Source organism: Vollenhovia emeryi, unplaced genomic scaffold, assembly GCF_000949405.1.
Source record: "Vollenhovia emeryi isolate VEMERY1.0 unplaced genomic scaffold, V.emery_V1.0 DF939139.1, whole genome shotgun sequence".
NCBI classification, from domain to species: Eukaryota; Metazoa; Arthropoda; class Insecta; order Hymenoptera; family Formicidae; genus Vollenhovia; species Vollenhovia emeryi.
In genome coordinates this window covers 1245747-1261148 of record NW_011967227.1, presented here as the reverse complement: position 1 = coordinate 1261148, position 15402 = coordinate 1245747, and the positions used below count along the sequence as shown (strand labels likewise).

At 38.5% G+C, this 15402-nt stretch overlaps 1 long non-coding RNA gene across 1 annotated transcript in view; it reads left to right on the top strand.

Annotated features, from left to right (window-relative positions):
• The window catches only part of LOC105567261, a 122741-nt gene that overhangs the window by 67872 nt on the left and 39467 nt on the right, over window positions 1-15402 (top strand). The window contains exon 3 of the long non-coding RNA XR_001009340.1: window positions 11031-11284. This is a non-coding gene — a long non-coding RNA (uncharacterized LOC105567261). The remainder of the gene's footprint in view (window positions 1-11030; window positions 11285-15402) is intronic.

Genomic DNA, 15402 nt, shown 5'->3' with positions numbered 1-15402 from the left:
AGAGTAATTTCAGCTATCTATCGGGCAATCGTAACGTCGACCACTCGCGATTGCTTTTGAACTGTGCGAGTTAACTCCAAAGATTCCAGACTACCCTGAAACCGGCGCGATATCCTCGCCGACGTGCTAACGGTCAGTATATTGTGCGCGAACGGCTTGCGAATGTAAATGTCTTTAAAGAGGACCGCAGGGCAGCCTCCTTGGGGGGAGAAGCGCTCTCCGGACTGATTTCGCATTCGGCGCGTAGCCACCGCTCGCAACGGGCGCTTTCGCGTTCGCGTATATTTGTTAATAATTCCCGGAAGATAGTTTGGTATGGCGGAGCCATACTGCGGTAACGCGCGCGGACATTCGGACACAGCCCGAGGGGCTGTCTCCGTCGTGGCGGCGCACCATCACCCGACCTCTCCCTTCCGCACCCCTCCCTCCCGCCGCCTTTTCCCACCCCCCTCCCCCAAGGACGGAAGGGTTTTCGCTTAGTTGCGGCTTAATGTGCGCCCTTCTCGCAAGGCGCACGTCGTCGCGCTTCGAAGTTCGCTTATGCGATGGTGCGGGTGGTTAGCGAACTTAAAGTCAATCTTGGGTTATGCAAACGCTTATGCTTGGTAAAACGCTCGCTGCGGGCGAGATTCCGGTAACTCGCCAGAGAGAAGGAGGGTGCGAGGAAGGCTGAAAGGGGGAAGGAGGGAGAGAGAGAGAGAGAGGCAGAGAGACGGGGCGGGAAAATTGGCTCTGATATAGGGCGTTTTCGAAAGTTAAAGGGCCCCATCTGCCAGCGATTTCGCAGACTGACCGTTGCAACCCAATCTGACCGTAGCTTCAGGGTTATTGATGGATTTGCATAGCGAGGGGAGGAAAGAAACATCGAATAGACGGCGTACACGGTGGTCTTAATTGGATCGGATTGCGTTCTGGCTGCGGTTCACTTGCTTGTCACGTATTGTGCGCGTGTTACGCCGGCGCATATCATTGTTATAGGCGATCGTTACACGCCCCGTTGTACGTGTAAGCCGCGATTTTTACGAGCGCATCGAATCCGCGTAAATGCGCCGCGGGGAAAATGTTGGAACAAATATGAAGAATATTTACGACATTTCGGAATAGTTTTCGTTATATACATACATTAAAATAAATCCTCTATAAACGCGATTCCTTTTTAACGCTTCCTATTTTCTCAGTCGAAATTTATCGTCCCTGATTTTGAAAATTAACAATTACATTTTTTCTCTGTGCGGTCTTTTTCATATACTAATACAAGAATTTATTATCTGAAACTTTTTTCACGTTGTTGCTCAACAGAGTAACGAAATTTTTCTTAAGTCTAAGAATTTTTGTAGTTTTAGATTTTAATTATAGATAACAGGAAGTAATACAAAGATTACGTAGTTACGTTTTGAAAATAATAATTTCGCTCTCTCCCTCCTCCTCCCCCCCTTCTTTTCGACGACCTTGCGTTCACGTTTTCTCTAAAAATCCATGGATTATTGATACTAAACTCAATGGCGCAGGAGGCACTCAATAAATGACGCTATAATTTGCGCGATCAATACGTCGAATCGCTCTTTTCCAGACAATTCGTTCAATGTAGGGAGCGAGATTCAGTTGAAAAGCGCAGCAACTCGTTCGAAGGGTCTCTGCGCGAAGCAATAGTTAAATCGACTTTACAGCATTTCCCTGAATCTCCGAGTTCTCTTCCAATTTCACTACTATCGATGTTACATTACATTACGCGTGTTCTGTACACGATAAACTCGACCGTAACGAGGGATTTTTATGATGAAGAACATCCCTTAACAAGGCAAATCTCGTAAATGCGCGCGAAAATGTTCTCGTTACATATTCTTATTCCATTAATAATAATTGAATTGCGATTGGCAGACAGAAAGTATGATGGTTACATTTTCTTGACCCTTTATCCTGCATTAATATTGTTGTTTTACAAATTAATATCCGAAAAATTCAACTTTCCTTATTCGTCGATTTGTTTCTTAAATTTTATACGCCGACTTGTTCTTCCGCGTGATTTTATAAATGGTATAAAAGCCATTTTACTATTGTTTTGTGATAAATTCATTGTTTGATTTTTTTCTTAAGGCACGTTTTAGTAAACGCGGTTCAGCTTTAGTTACGCAAGGAAGCTTTAGCTGCACAAACATATTTTATGCAGATTTAATGTAAATATTTCATTTTCATAAAAATGGCGGACGAGTAGAGAATGTAAAAACAATTCGGAAGTTAGGATAATTGTGAATTATGATAATTAAAAGTGAGAAAAATTTGTGAATTGTGGAAACAGAAAGCTTCGATAATTGCAAGTTAAAACGATTAGGAATTAAGAAAATTAAAAGTTGTGGCAAAGTGGGTAATTAGGATTTTGGTTCTCTAACTTTACGAAATCGACTCTCAATTAAGTATTTTGCTTTTTTAAATTTCTCTCTCTCTCTCTTTCTTTAATAGCAAATTCGGTTGTTTGCACCAGTGCGCACTGAGGCTCGTTAGTCAGTTTTTATATTTAACTTTGTCTTAAATACGTGTTCAAAGAGTATTTTGTCAAAAGTAATTCGTGTAAACGTTGTACCGACCATTTTTCTGGATAAGAAATATTGTAGGAGGTATTTAAGATGATTTTTAAATATAAGAATTGACTGGAAACAAGGCTTAGTGTGCACTCAGTGCGCACTAGTGCAACCAACCGAATTCGCTATTACTCCCTCACTGAAAGCTTCTTTCAAAGATTTCCTCTTTCAAAAAGTAATGCCGGCCTTACAAACGCGCTAAATTAAAGAGAGCATTTTAATAATAATAAATCTTTTAAGTCGCAGTGAAAAAGAAATTATAATTTTGTCACATGTTTTATGTTATATGTGATGGGTTTCGTTTAAATGAAAGAACAGTTAATATTTATATATGTATATTAAGAAAAGTACTTAAAGTACTTAAAGTCAGTCAGACGGTATTAATGTCAGAAAATAAACGTTTGGCCTAAATACAAAAGTTACTGTTTGATAATCAAATGTAGTTATAAGACTAGTTCGAGTTTCGTTCAATCGAATAACGGCAACTTCGTGACGGTTTATGATCGATAGACTATCCGTTACCATGGCACGTGAGTGGTAAATATCATTCGACATAGGTCAAACCATGTGACAAAATCAATTCAAGTGATATTTTATTTTATGTTTTTTGTATGTTTTAGTCTTGATATATATATTTTTTTGATCGACGGTTTTTTTTCGGCACTGTTTCAAAATTTCTGTCGAGTTATATACAACGTCGGCTCTACGTCGGTCCGCGGGGAGGAGCGTGTAGTTCGCATCATCGCTTCTGCATCGAAAAGCAGAGAGGGCTGGTGGTTGTTCATGACAAGGTACGCCCAACAAGAAACGTGATTCCAATTGAAATCTTCGGCTGAACTTCTCGCGGTCATTCGTCTTTGTCTTGGAAAGTGCGAGTCATACGTAAATCGAAAAAACATGGTATTTTTCTCACTCGGCTTCGACATTCGGGCGCATTTGTAGCAACAAGCGTTTAAACGTTTCGCTTTTCATGAGAAAATACCATTTCCACGTACATGCATTTTACTGACGTATTTTAATTATTACTGCAAAACGTTACATTTGCCACCTCAATCCAGTTACATAGTTTTTCTCAACATGTATAACATCATTTCTTAAACACTAAATCTCTTTTTACATTATAATTCTAAAAACTAAGTCACTTGTCATTTTTATAAGTAAATATTATAAAATCAATATTAAAGGCAGCGGTCTCTCTCTCTCTCTCCCTCCCGTTATTGTAGTTTTTATACAAAATTAAAAACTCCATTTAATGAAACAAGAGAGACACGAGAGAGAGTATAGTAGCGCAATGTCAACTTAATCGATTTCTATTGTAGTAATTTCCAAATTTTGCCATTATACGTATGCGCTATTATTAATAGTTCAAAGACCGAAATACATATTACAAAGTTACTATTTCAATAGATTAAATGCGCGTTTATCGATTTCGGCATTATGCACAGTTGGTTCGCAAAATGATGCCGATTCCACGCGTCACCGAGCGTTAATCACTTCAACCTGAATAAAATTACGGGTCGTTTTGTGTGGAGCGTCCGTGCGCTGAATTGTGCACCACTAATTACCGTTGCGTTCTCGCCGTTGTTATCCAACCATGCGGCGGACGAATACGTGCATTTATCTCCCCGGTTTTAGCTTTGCGAATCTCTTACGAATAATAGCCGGGAAAGACCGTCGTTAAAATATAAAACAAATGACACTGAACGAGTAAAAAGAAAGATGAATCCCCATTAAAGATATTAACAGATTTCAATCTTAATCGCTTTACGCGCACGTTGTAACACTCCTCGCAACTAAAATATTTAAAATATAATATATTAAATATTTTTTCTATCCATTAATATAAATCACATTACAATGATAATATGTTATCATTAACGTCATTTATAGTATTTAATTTGAATATACTTTTTAATTTTTAATAATAAATTAAGATTGGTTAAGATTTATTTTGCACCGAGAGAAAAATCAGTAGCGGTTCATATATTACACATCAATTGTTATATTGTAATAACACAAATGTTTTAAATATTTTTATGATATCCTTTTAACAGTATTAGTGGGTAGAGATATTAATTCACGTGCTATATCTTGCGTATGATATTCGCTCTGCGTTGAAATGTTGGCAGTTCAATAATCCTAGCATTCACGTTATTTCTAGCGTCTAATTAGCGGATCATTTAAGTCAAGCTTCGTGGCTGCAGTCAACAATGCGTCGCGCGTCTTAAGCTTTTAACGCTTTGATGCGCGACTCCAATTTGGTGAATCTTCCGCTCTCGCTGAATGGTATGCCTCGATGAATTTCGTGGCAATCAAGTTAATTCCTCTTTCGCGAATGCAATATTCTGTACTAGTAACACTAATGAGGCATTTGCAATCTCTATTTATTTCAATCGTGCAGTAAGAATAAATCGCAAACAAACTTTATTTCACAATTATACACGTCTTAAACACGTACGTAATGTTTATGAACGACATGTCACTTGATGGACATTAAATGTGTTAACATTTCAAACTATCTAAAAGGTGCATTTTGAAAGAAGACAAATTAGGGAGAAAATTAATTTTAGCTGTAAAAAGTAAAACTGTTAAGTAAAGCAAATACAAAAATTTATTATATTTTATAATTTTATTTTATTATAACTATATTATTAAATTAAAATCTTCAGCAGATAAAAATTAAAATATCTCTTTTTTTTGAAGAATGAAATATGAATATCAGACGAAATTAAATTCAATATTGCTTGGCTCTTATTATCTTGAATGTCTTTTTTAAAAATAAAAATGTCTGGCATTGCTGGTAAGACGTAATTGGTGAAGCTAATATTATCGACTGGCATTATAATAAAATAATTGGCCTTTTAATACTTTAAACCGTTAGATAATAAAAAAAATAGAGTATTATTGACTATTCAGCGGGATGGTCTAGATACTCTAAATTAGTTTCAGACTAATTGCATTCGAAATCCGCTTAATTTCTCTCTACTCTGAGTCGAGAGGTTCTCAAGCCAATTGATTTTTATTTTCATCAATCAACCTCGTGCCTTCGTCCATCGTTCTGGTTCACCGCTATCACCGTAAAAGTCGAGTTAGTTTAATTAGTCTAGAAACGTCTTATAAGTTAGTGGAACCAAATAAGCAGAAACAATTCTAACTAATATTTTATTTGTTGCTCATTTGTCGGGAAAAAGTTGCTATAAAAAATTGTTGTTTTGTAAGTGTCTTTAAAACATTATGCTCCGCTAGAGAAGGATTGAATTAGCGGAACAATTCATAACATAACAGCAAAATTGTAATAACAATTATACAGATTATAATATGGATTAGTTGCTAATTTGTTACTCCCGAGATATCCAAAGTTCTTGTTGGCAAATAATTTTAAATAAATAGCGGAGAATCTCTCAGCGTGCTAAGTTACAAGAGTAAGCTACTGTAATAGAAAATAATTCGTTGCTCGCTGAAATTTAGTACAGGGATGTTTGAATTTGTTGCTTTTAAAATATCAAGTTTAGAATTGATCGCTTGTTGTGAATAAATTGAAACAATGGCAGAAAACCCTCTCAATGTGCAAAATAACTAGAGAACAAGAGTGCTGTCCTTAAAATTTTAAAAAGAAATTGACTTCTAAGGAGTGTACTGCATTTTAATATATTCTCCGTATTATCTCCACATACACACACGTACATATCTTAGTTTGTCTATTATTTTTATTCATCCTTATGTCTCTATATCTCCAGGCCATTTTTAATTTTTAATATTTTTTTAATTCTTCTAAAAGCTTTCTCGCGACCACGTTATTCTTGATTATAAAAGGAGCTCGATGATGCGAGCGTGGTTAGCCATCAGTCGTCAACTACAATGCAAAATTCACCTCCGTGAACAATGGATTAATGATTGGCCGGCGTTATTGATGTCGCGCTTGATCGACGTGAATTAGCTTCTTCCTAGCGAACTTGTCATTAAATATTTGCGTAATTGGCGAACAACGTTGCGTTAGAGAGCGAGTTAATACAAAATCTCTAAATCTCAAGAGACTACGGGCTAGCCGGCTTACTAGTTCGATATCGCGATATTAGTAGAATCTCTGAATAATTCATTTGGCGTTACAGTGCCATTAGTATCGTACTATAGAATTTGACGTAGACAGTTAATTTGACGCATAACGACTGAGATATTTAGCCGCACTGAGCGTACAATTATATCGTTCTAGCTTTCATTTCTCTCTATCGCGTAAATGCACGTAAATGTTATCAATAGGCAAAATTTAAGCTAAACTCTGGTAAAAATCGAAATGTTCTAACGTTGTCTAGTATTAAACGTAATAGCGTATGAGAATAGTTATTTTTTAAATATTCTGATTTGATAGGTGTGTCGATAAACTACTACACACACGCGCACATATTCTATGCTTGCTTTTATCAAAACTAATTTAGGCAGAATATAACAATGGGCATTCAAATTGGTGCTGTCGATCAAACCATTTTGCAGACAATTATATAAATAAAAAATAAAATACGCGCGTATATGCGACGAATAGTGTTTTTTAAACTAGCATTTATATAAATACAATATTTCTTTAGAAAGGATTAGAATAAAATAATTAGTCTAAATAATTTCAATATTTTCATTTGCTTGAAAAATATCGAGAAACGTACAAAATTGACTTTTATTCGCATCTTTTAACTTGTTTAAAATAAAAACTAAATTTAATATAATAATTAGACAATTATAACTGATAAAATAAATATTAAATTCAAATTTTTGTCCCTTTATAAAATATTATTATACAATATAGAATATTAATGAATTTTCGAAGAGCGAGAGAAAGAAATGACAGCGCAGATAAATTGTTAGAAAAGTTTGGATATTTTGAATACGATGACGAAAGTTTATGTTAATTAAATTAATGACTTTTAATTTGCCTGGCTTTATATACTTTATTACATATTTAAGACTTTGAATGTTTCCATGCCGATCATTTAAGTGCCACTTGTTTGTCCGTATTTAGCAGCATTTATCAATATGAACAATATCAATTTAAATCTAAACAAAATCTGATGAAAGAAATGCTAAGTACCATTAGCAAGGTATTTTAAAATTCGAATACGCCGAGATGATACAATTCTGTCAATTCGATACCGTTGACTTATTCACAATTCAATGTGTGATAATGTCATCTTTTCATAAGACCTTTCGACGGTCCCCCTCGTCGTTACAGTTACTTGCTTACGTTTGTAATTCTATAAAATAATTCCCCAAAAGAGCAGTCGGGGCTCTTGTTGCAATGTTCTCCAACACGTTCTGCTCACATCCGCTATCAGACACGGCCGATCGATCTGATTGAATCGCGACTCGGACGTGTCCTTGGTGCGTTTGCGGGAACACGCACGGTGGAGGCAAATGAAATTCCCAGCCTGTCGAAAACAAGTTTTATTTCGTGGCACTTCGGTCCGATTGGAGGCCGCGAAGGGGCGTTGCGGATTGTTGCGCCGGGCGAAGGGTTGCGGTTGGGTTGTACGAAGGGATGAAGTCGAGAGAAGAAGAGGGTTGGTAGAGGCCCCCCGCCGCTCGACGATGGGCGACGAGAGTTTCCATTCTTCGATGAAACTTCTTGGCAACTCGTTTGAACGCCACGACCAGCCTCTCCACTTTCTTCCGGATCTTATTTTGCTCGCCGCCGCCACTGCCGCTCGCGAAACTTTTCCCCGATTCCTCGGAGGTGTAACATAATATTTTCGCGGCTCGACTGGGGACCGCAAGAACCGCGCGTTGGAATAACGTGGTTATCGAGTTCCGGGATTTTAACGTTATCAAATTCGTTATCGTACTCGGAGCGATTACAAGGTTAGCATCGTGACGTTTTGCCTCGTAAGCTTTCTTGAGAAATCAATTAATGTATCACTTGCCACGAAGAGATCTGTTAGTTAATAGATAGTCCACGTTTGCTTTGCCACGGCATTTTTTATTTTCCTGCGATTAAAAGAAAGTTGCAGAAGCGTTATATCGTTTCCATGTTATAAAGAAATACTCATTATAAAATGCTGTCATGGTTAAAACTGTCCTTAACTTAATCAGTCGTTTACGCGAACATGTGCCTCAAACGGAACAATTATCACTTTATATCTAAATTTCTGTTGTCTTCTGAAAAAAAAGGAAGTTAAAACGTCGTAGCCGATGCAATAAGGAGTGAAGGCGATGCTTGCCAAGCGGATTCATTATCATTTAACAAAATTGTTACGCGATTGGGCTCGCTCGGCCGGAGAAGTCCGCGTCGGAATGGCGAAAGTGTGAAAACACGTTGTCGGCGGACTAATTAAATTTCTGCATTATTACGAGGACGGCCGTTTCTGCCACTCGGCGAGTTTTAATCTGGCAGAGTAATATCTTAGGCTACATTAGGTCTTACCCTCCGCACCGACTGGCACTCGGTTCAACGGGAAGATAGGGGGATGGCAGAGGTGGTGGTGTGGCAGAGGCCCGGCATAAGCCGTCTGCCTGCCGGCTAATCAATGATTCAACTCGCCAATTACGGAGGCGCCTCGAAAAATATCCTCTCTCTCTACCCGTTCCCCCACGCCCTCCTAGCACGCCTGAAATATTCACAGATCCTATCTCCCTTCAATTCTATCCTTCCACCTTCACCGTTTTGCTCGTTTTTCTACGTATTTTTGAGCTTTCCGTTTCAACCCTTTTTTAAACACCTGTTTGTGCCCGTGTCTGCGCCGTAACAATGTCGATGTTACTTATCCAGGATGTGCTGCATAGGAGTTGAAATAATTTTAGAGCTGTTAGTTGACTAAAGTCGATAATGTGCAAATTGTCGTAGCAAATCATTTATACAATGTGTATGACAAATGATGCATTTACCTAAAAATATATGTCCAAGTAAAACTTAATCACAGAAGGTTGTATTGAAGCTTAAATTTGACAACAGAATCTTGTTACTTGAAATTATCCGTGAAGCATTTATCGGAAAGAAAATAAATTCTTATCATCTTGAAAATTTCTTATATTCCTATTACTCTTCGTTTGTTATCGCGAGATTTTATTATGTTTAGGAATGTTAAAGTGTTTCGATTACGAGAGTTTATCCGGCACGAAACGAAGCAGGGGGGGGAAAGCTCGTTTAGAAAAGTTCCGCCGATCTGCAAACGGCCGCGTGCCGCCTGCGTCGTTCGCGCTGAAGACTATTCACTGCCATTCCTTCTCGAATTATTCTTTCGCAATTTAATCAACCGGTTATAAAAGAACTTGGCTTGACCTTACAACTTTATTTTTGCATCTCCACGATTCTCACCGGTTCTCCGTTTTTCCTCCTCGGGCGCTCTAAATTAAATTTCCTTTACCTTCGATGCCCCAAGTTTCGTGAGCGAGAGGAAGACGGTTAGAGGACAGCCAAGATCGCAGCCAAGAGGAGAGAGCAGGAGGGGACGGGGGTAATAGTAAAGAGGGCGGAAAACGGAAGGTAGTAGAAGGAAGAATGATGTAGAAGGTCGACGGTGGGGAGGGAGGGGGTTAGGGGGAGGAAAGCAAAAATAGAATGTACATAAAAAATACATGACTGCAAGCTACCGCTGCTTCTTGCCGTAGCCTCGGCTCGCCGGCATGAAAAATTCACTAGTTGCCCCGGCTCTTATTGCAATCTTCGTTCGTGGAATTCTCGCGAAATTTAGCCACCTGCAACGGGACAGAGGGCGGACGACCCTCTTCGATGGTATACAAGCCCTTTCTTTCTTCCGCCGTGTTTCATCTCGAGAAGACGTCCCTCTCCGAGCGCCGCGAGTAGTATCAGAGACACAGAGGCTGGTATGGCCTTTTCCGCCCACCCTCCCCCTCTGCCTGGAATGATTTTATTAAATTTGCTCTTATCATTCCGCTCGGCGGTAGCGTATTGGCCGAGACGACAGCGCTGTTGCTTGGGAACAGAGCGGGATGCGCAGCATTGTTCCTTTTATCATAGAGATGTACGACAACGATATCGAGTCAAACACTATATACTAGATTGAATCAAGCTAGGTATAAGAACCTTTATGTTGCGTTCCACTGAAAGCATTTTTATACTTGAATTAGTAATTAATCTACAACTCTGTAAAGAGCCCTGTGAATCGCGAAGAAAAGAAAAGGAGCGGAGGAAAGGGGAGGAGAAAGTTTTTGCTGGAATTTTGTATATACATAAGCCGATACAGTTTTTATTTTAATATATACAAATAATTAAATAAATATACGTACGTAATATATAGTATATTTGTTTAACAATTATTATGGGACTAGAGAAGTAAAAAATATTTTGTTACCAAAGTTGAAATCTGAACTTCAAAGCTCACAAGTGGTTTAATAAAATTATTTAAATTTGACACGGAATCAATAGTTGGATAAAATTTATCAATCGTTGTCGTCAAAAAGAAAGCAGTCTTTCTTATCTTCGTAACAGTTGTTTCTTTTTTTCTGTTACAGTGTCCGACCGTTGCTGTTCGTTTGTTCGTTCGTCTTATCAACCGCGTTTGACAAAAGCCTTATCGTCCTTCAGCTAAAAGTGAGTGCGCATTTCGAATTTGTGATTCTTCTCATCGCGATTTCTTCGTTCGCGGGTTTCGAGTCTGTGATCGCGTGTGCAGTGTATCCAGTGCATCGGACTGCGCGGCGTGGCACGTAGCTGCTGGATTCGGACCAAGGCTTCGTCGTTCCCATCGTCGCCCCGCAGCGCTAAGGTAAGCATCGCGGAAATGAGCTCGAGAGAGTATATTTCGCGCGGGCAATGTGCGTGAAACGACTCGCGGTGTTTCGCGAGGGGCGTGAAGGGGGTGGCGAGGGCGTAAAGAGGGTGACGCCGACGCGGCGACGGATAGTTTGCAAAAACTTGGTTAAGTCGCTTACAAAGAGGCAAAGTGACTGAGTCGGAGTAAAGCGAAACGCCGCGCTAACTTCGGAGCACTTCGTTATAAAGTTGGGAGTTGAATAATGTATTTTTATTATTTACCCGAAGCATGCCGCGGTGCCGGCCGTGGTGATATATCGGATAAAGTCGCTTGTAATTTCCGGCGAACGTTAACTTCCCGCCGAAAGAAATCACACCGGATCACGCCACAACTTTCTTCAACGTGGGGATATTTATACGCCTGTACGAAGAGCGGTTCGTGTCGCACGCAGGACGTGTTTATTTGCAAAGTTTCACCCTCTTGTGCACATTAAGATTTTTTAACAATCCATATAAGTAAAATTAAATTAATGTTCCGCATCACGTGGGAATGAAGATAAAATTCCAATCTTAAATATTCCCATATTTTTGACATTATTTTATTCAAACATTTAGCAAATTTATTTTTCACACATGGATAAATAAGCAAAAAATACATAATTAATTTGGATTGTAAATTATGCAAAAGAAATTTATAAAATTATGACTGATCATAGAATAAAAAAGATTCTTAAAGATTCCTAAAATTGTTTTTATGTTATAAACCGTGATTTTTCCGAATTTTTTTCCAAAGCTTTGAACTACACATAAATCTAGTAATCAATGTTGATTAGCAATAACTGCAATACAGTCAGTGTTGAGTTTATTATAAAAATCATTTTTGCATACTGAAATAGTTTTTAGTTTGTTGTTAATTTAATTATTTGTTATTTTCATGTAGATCAAAGAGGAGTTTATTGCATTTGACAAGATATTTCTTATTTATTTGCGATTCTATGGTTCAAATTCCAATAATATGCCGTCATATGTTTCATAAAAAATGGAATATAATATAAAAGGATTTATCAATTTTTCAATATTCGTTTACAATCAATAAACTTTTATGAATGTCATAAACTAGTAAAAATATTAATTGGAATAAATATTATGAAATGTTTTATTTGTCCATGTATTTATAATTTCTGTCCTCCAGAAAATACTATATAAATATTATATAAAGAAATATCAAAATTCTTAATTCTGCTCTTCACCACACACACACACAAATATGTATATATTCTTTAAATTTTGATTATAATTATTATACCTATATTTCTTATCAATGGCTTGAGTTAAAATTTTAAAAGAATATTATGCAAGTAGTTACACAAATGCACTCGATTCTAAGTTCTCCAGCTTAACATTAATTGAAGTAAGCTTGAAACAAAATACTACTCATTTTAGTTATTTGCACATCTTCACCAAAATCATTTAGAGTGTCGACTCTTCATGCGATTTTGGCAGCCTCCTTTGCAAATGTACGATGCGATAATTAATTCACGTATCTTAACGCGAGGAAGTACGTTTCGCCACGGTAACACGGAACACGCATGAAAGATCGAGCGCGAACGGCGTTCTACCATTAAGTAGTCGAAGCAGAGAAAACGCCGCCCGCTCGATAATGCATCATCGCGTTGCACTATTTCACGGGGAAATGCGCCGGCACGTTTGTCGACGAGCGATTAGCTCGCTCGCGCGACGTACACGCAAGGCGTAAATCTTGAGGCGCGACGCAGATTTAAGAGGCCCGCTCGCCGAGTGCGTTGCAGAAGAACGTGGCCGAGTTACGGTCTCTAATTTATGAAACGGCCGAGTTAAATTGGGGAGTAGCTTTTTTGCTAGCAAAGATTCTCAGAATTTAAGCCCGATTGTAATTGACGCCCGGTCCATGCATTTTTGTCCTTTGTTCTCGTAACAACTTTAGTTGGTAATTCGCTTACAATAGTCTACAATAGTCAACGCTCTCGCCCGGTTAGTTTGCTTTGCTTCGTTGCACTCGTTGCACAGTTGAAAGTAATGAAAGAGAGGGGGGAGAGGAGAGAGAGAGAGGGAATTTCTTGTGTAAACGGTCAGTGCAACTTTCGCGTACCTGCAAATGTTGTAAAAGCATTGTGTTCTGAAGTAACCAAGAAGATAACTGACGTATTTCTATTATTATTATATGTTTGCAAAATGTAATTTAATGTAATTTACCAATTTAATTGATTTAATGAGCAAACGAATGAGATGTATAATAGTATTGTATAATAGCATAATAGTATTGTAAATAAATATTACATTTATGGGGTTTTGAGTTCAAAGTTCAATCATAACGTTCAATCATGAGCCCCAATATCGCTAATTGATACGAGTCGGAATACGAATTGGAAGATAGAATGCGTGCAATAATGCGCGTGTAATCGGAAATGCGTGTGACTTCGGAAATATTCGGCCTTTGAGGGACACACGTCGCTTTTGTTCTCTCTCTCTCTCGAGCCGTTTGCGCTTCCGCGGCATACAGTCACGCACATATTCATACCTGTACACACGTACGCATCTATAGCAAACGAAATGGAATTTTAAAAATTGAATCGCCGAGACTTGCGCTTTACGCCACCGGCGCGTATTACAAAAGCGCGGGGGCAATTTCATTCATACGTAATAAGATGGGCGCATCTGGTGCCACGCACGTAACGGATGCCTTGTCATCGCTTTTCGGAAAGGCCGAGCTGTTTTCGATATTAAGGCACTTCGCGTTATTTATAAACCATCCCCATCGTCGTCTCTCCCCCTTTTTTGCCTCTTTTGTCATATCCCCCCCCCCCTCTCTCTCTCTCTCTCTCTCTCATCCTCTTCCGGTATCCAGGTTGAGAACAAGCGTATTAGATATTCCGTTATAAAGAGGCGGCGTAATACCGTACGGCCACCACACCAGGCGCGGGTGGGCAAAACAGCGCGGAGGACCAGGATGAGGGAAACTGCGGGGATCGGTTGTGAGGTCTGCAACGAAAATTAGCATTTTTTCCATGCGACCGACCTGCGTAGCTAATATCACGGATATAAAGAGGCAAGCGAGTAGCTGGCTGGAGGGGATCTGCAGCGAAAAGGGAAGGGGATGGCCTGAAAAAAAGCAGGCGTATTTACTGCGGAAAGATTAACGTGTAACGAGCTACCGTGAACAAGCTGACGTTAAAGCTTTTTACATAAACGCACGCTCAGTTTTTGATCGCGCTCACGCTTCGCCAGTGTCCATAGACACGGCTCTGTGATCGTTTCATTGTGCCTCCTACGATAGTACACGCGATTGTAGAAAGAGGGAAAAAAAGAGCGTTATATCGATTTTCGCCGGAAACAACGTTAGTCGAACACTCGCGTGTTTGCATCTCTCAATTTTGAAATTGCAAACGGGTCTTTGTACAAAAGCAAGGAAATATAATTAGTTTGCACATTACTTGGAGCAAAAACGAAATCCTTATGAAAGAACTGTTGTCAACCCGAATGAATATGATCGTTTCTGCGAGTAAGACTTATTTTGCCTTTTGCCAGATACTTTTTATAAGTAGCTGTGACAATTTTGATGATATTAAATTGTAATTTCTATTTTCTCTGCACTTCAGACACACATTTTTTATACATCAAGTTTTGAAATCATATTTTATTTCAGTTGTTGCGAGCTTTGGAATCTAATGCGTTATTTGCGTAGTCACATCGACAAACTTTCCGTGTATTTTTCAATTTCCGTACTTTAAGATAGCTCGTCGCCTCGAATACATGTGGATCTGTAGGTTACACTTGTTTTCTCTTATCCCTAGAAATCTCCGAGCTTTCCGGGACCTCGACGTTTCGCGCTACATTCGAAACTATCGCTCAAGTATAATGTGGGGATGCGTGTTTAAAGCGTACGCGCATGCATGCAATTCTTTTATGTCAATTTTTTATATAAATTTCCACAATTTATAAATACTGAACTTAGATTTCCAATTAAAATTCCGAATGTTTATTATTCGAAATTTAAAAAACAATTTTTTTTCTCGGAACACAACATATGTTTTCTGTAACTGTTAATATATTTTGAAGAAGAGTAATTACAACTTTCAAGTTTTTACTATTTTT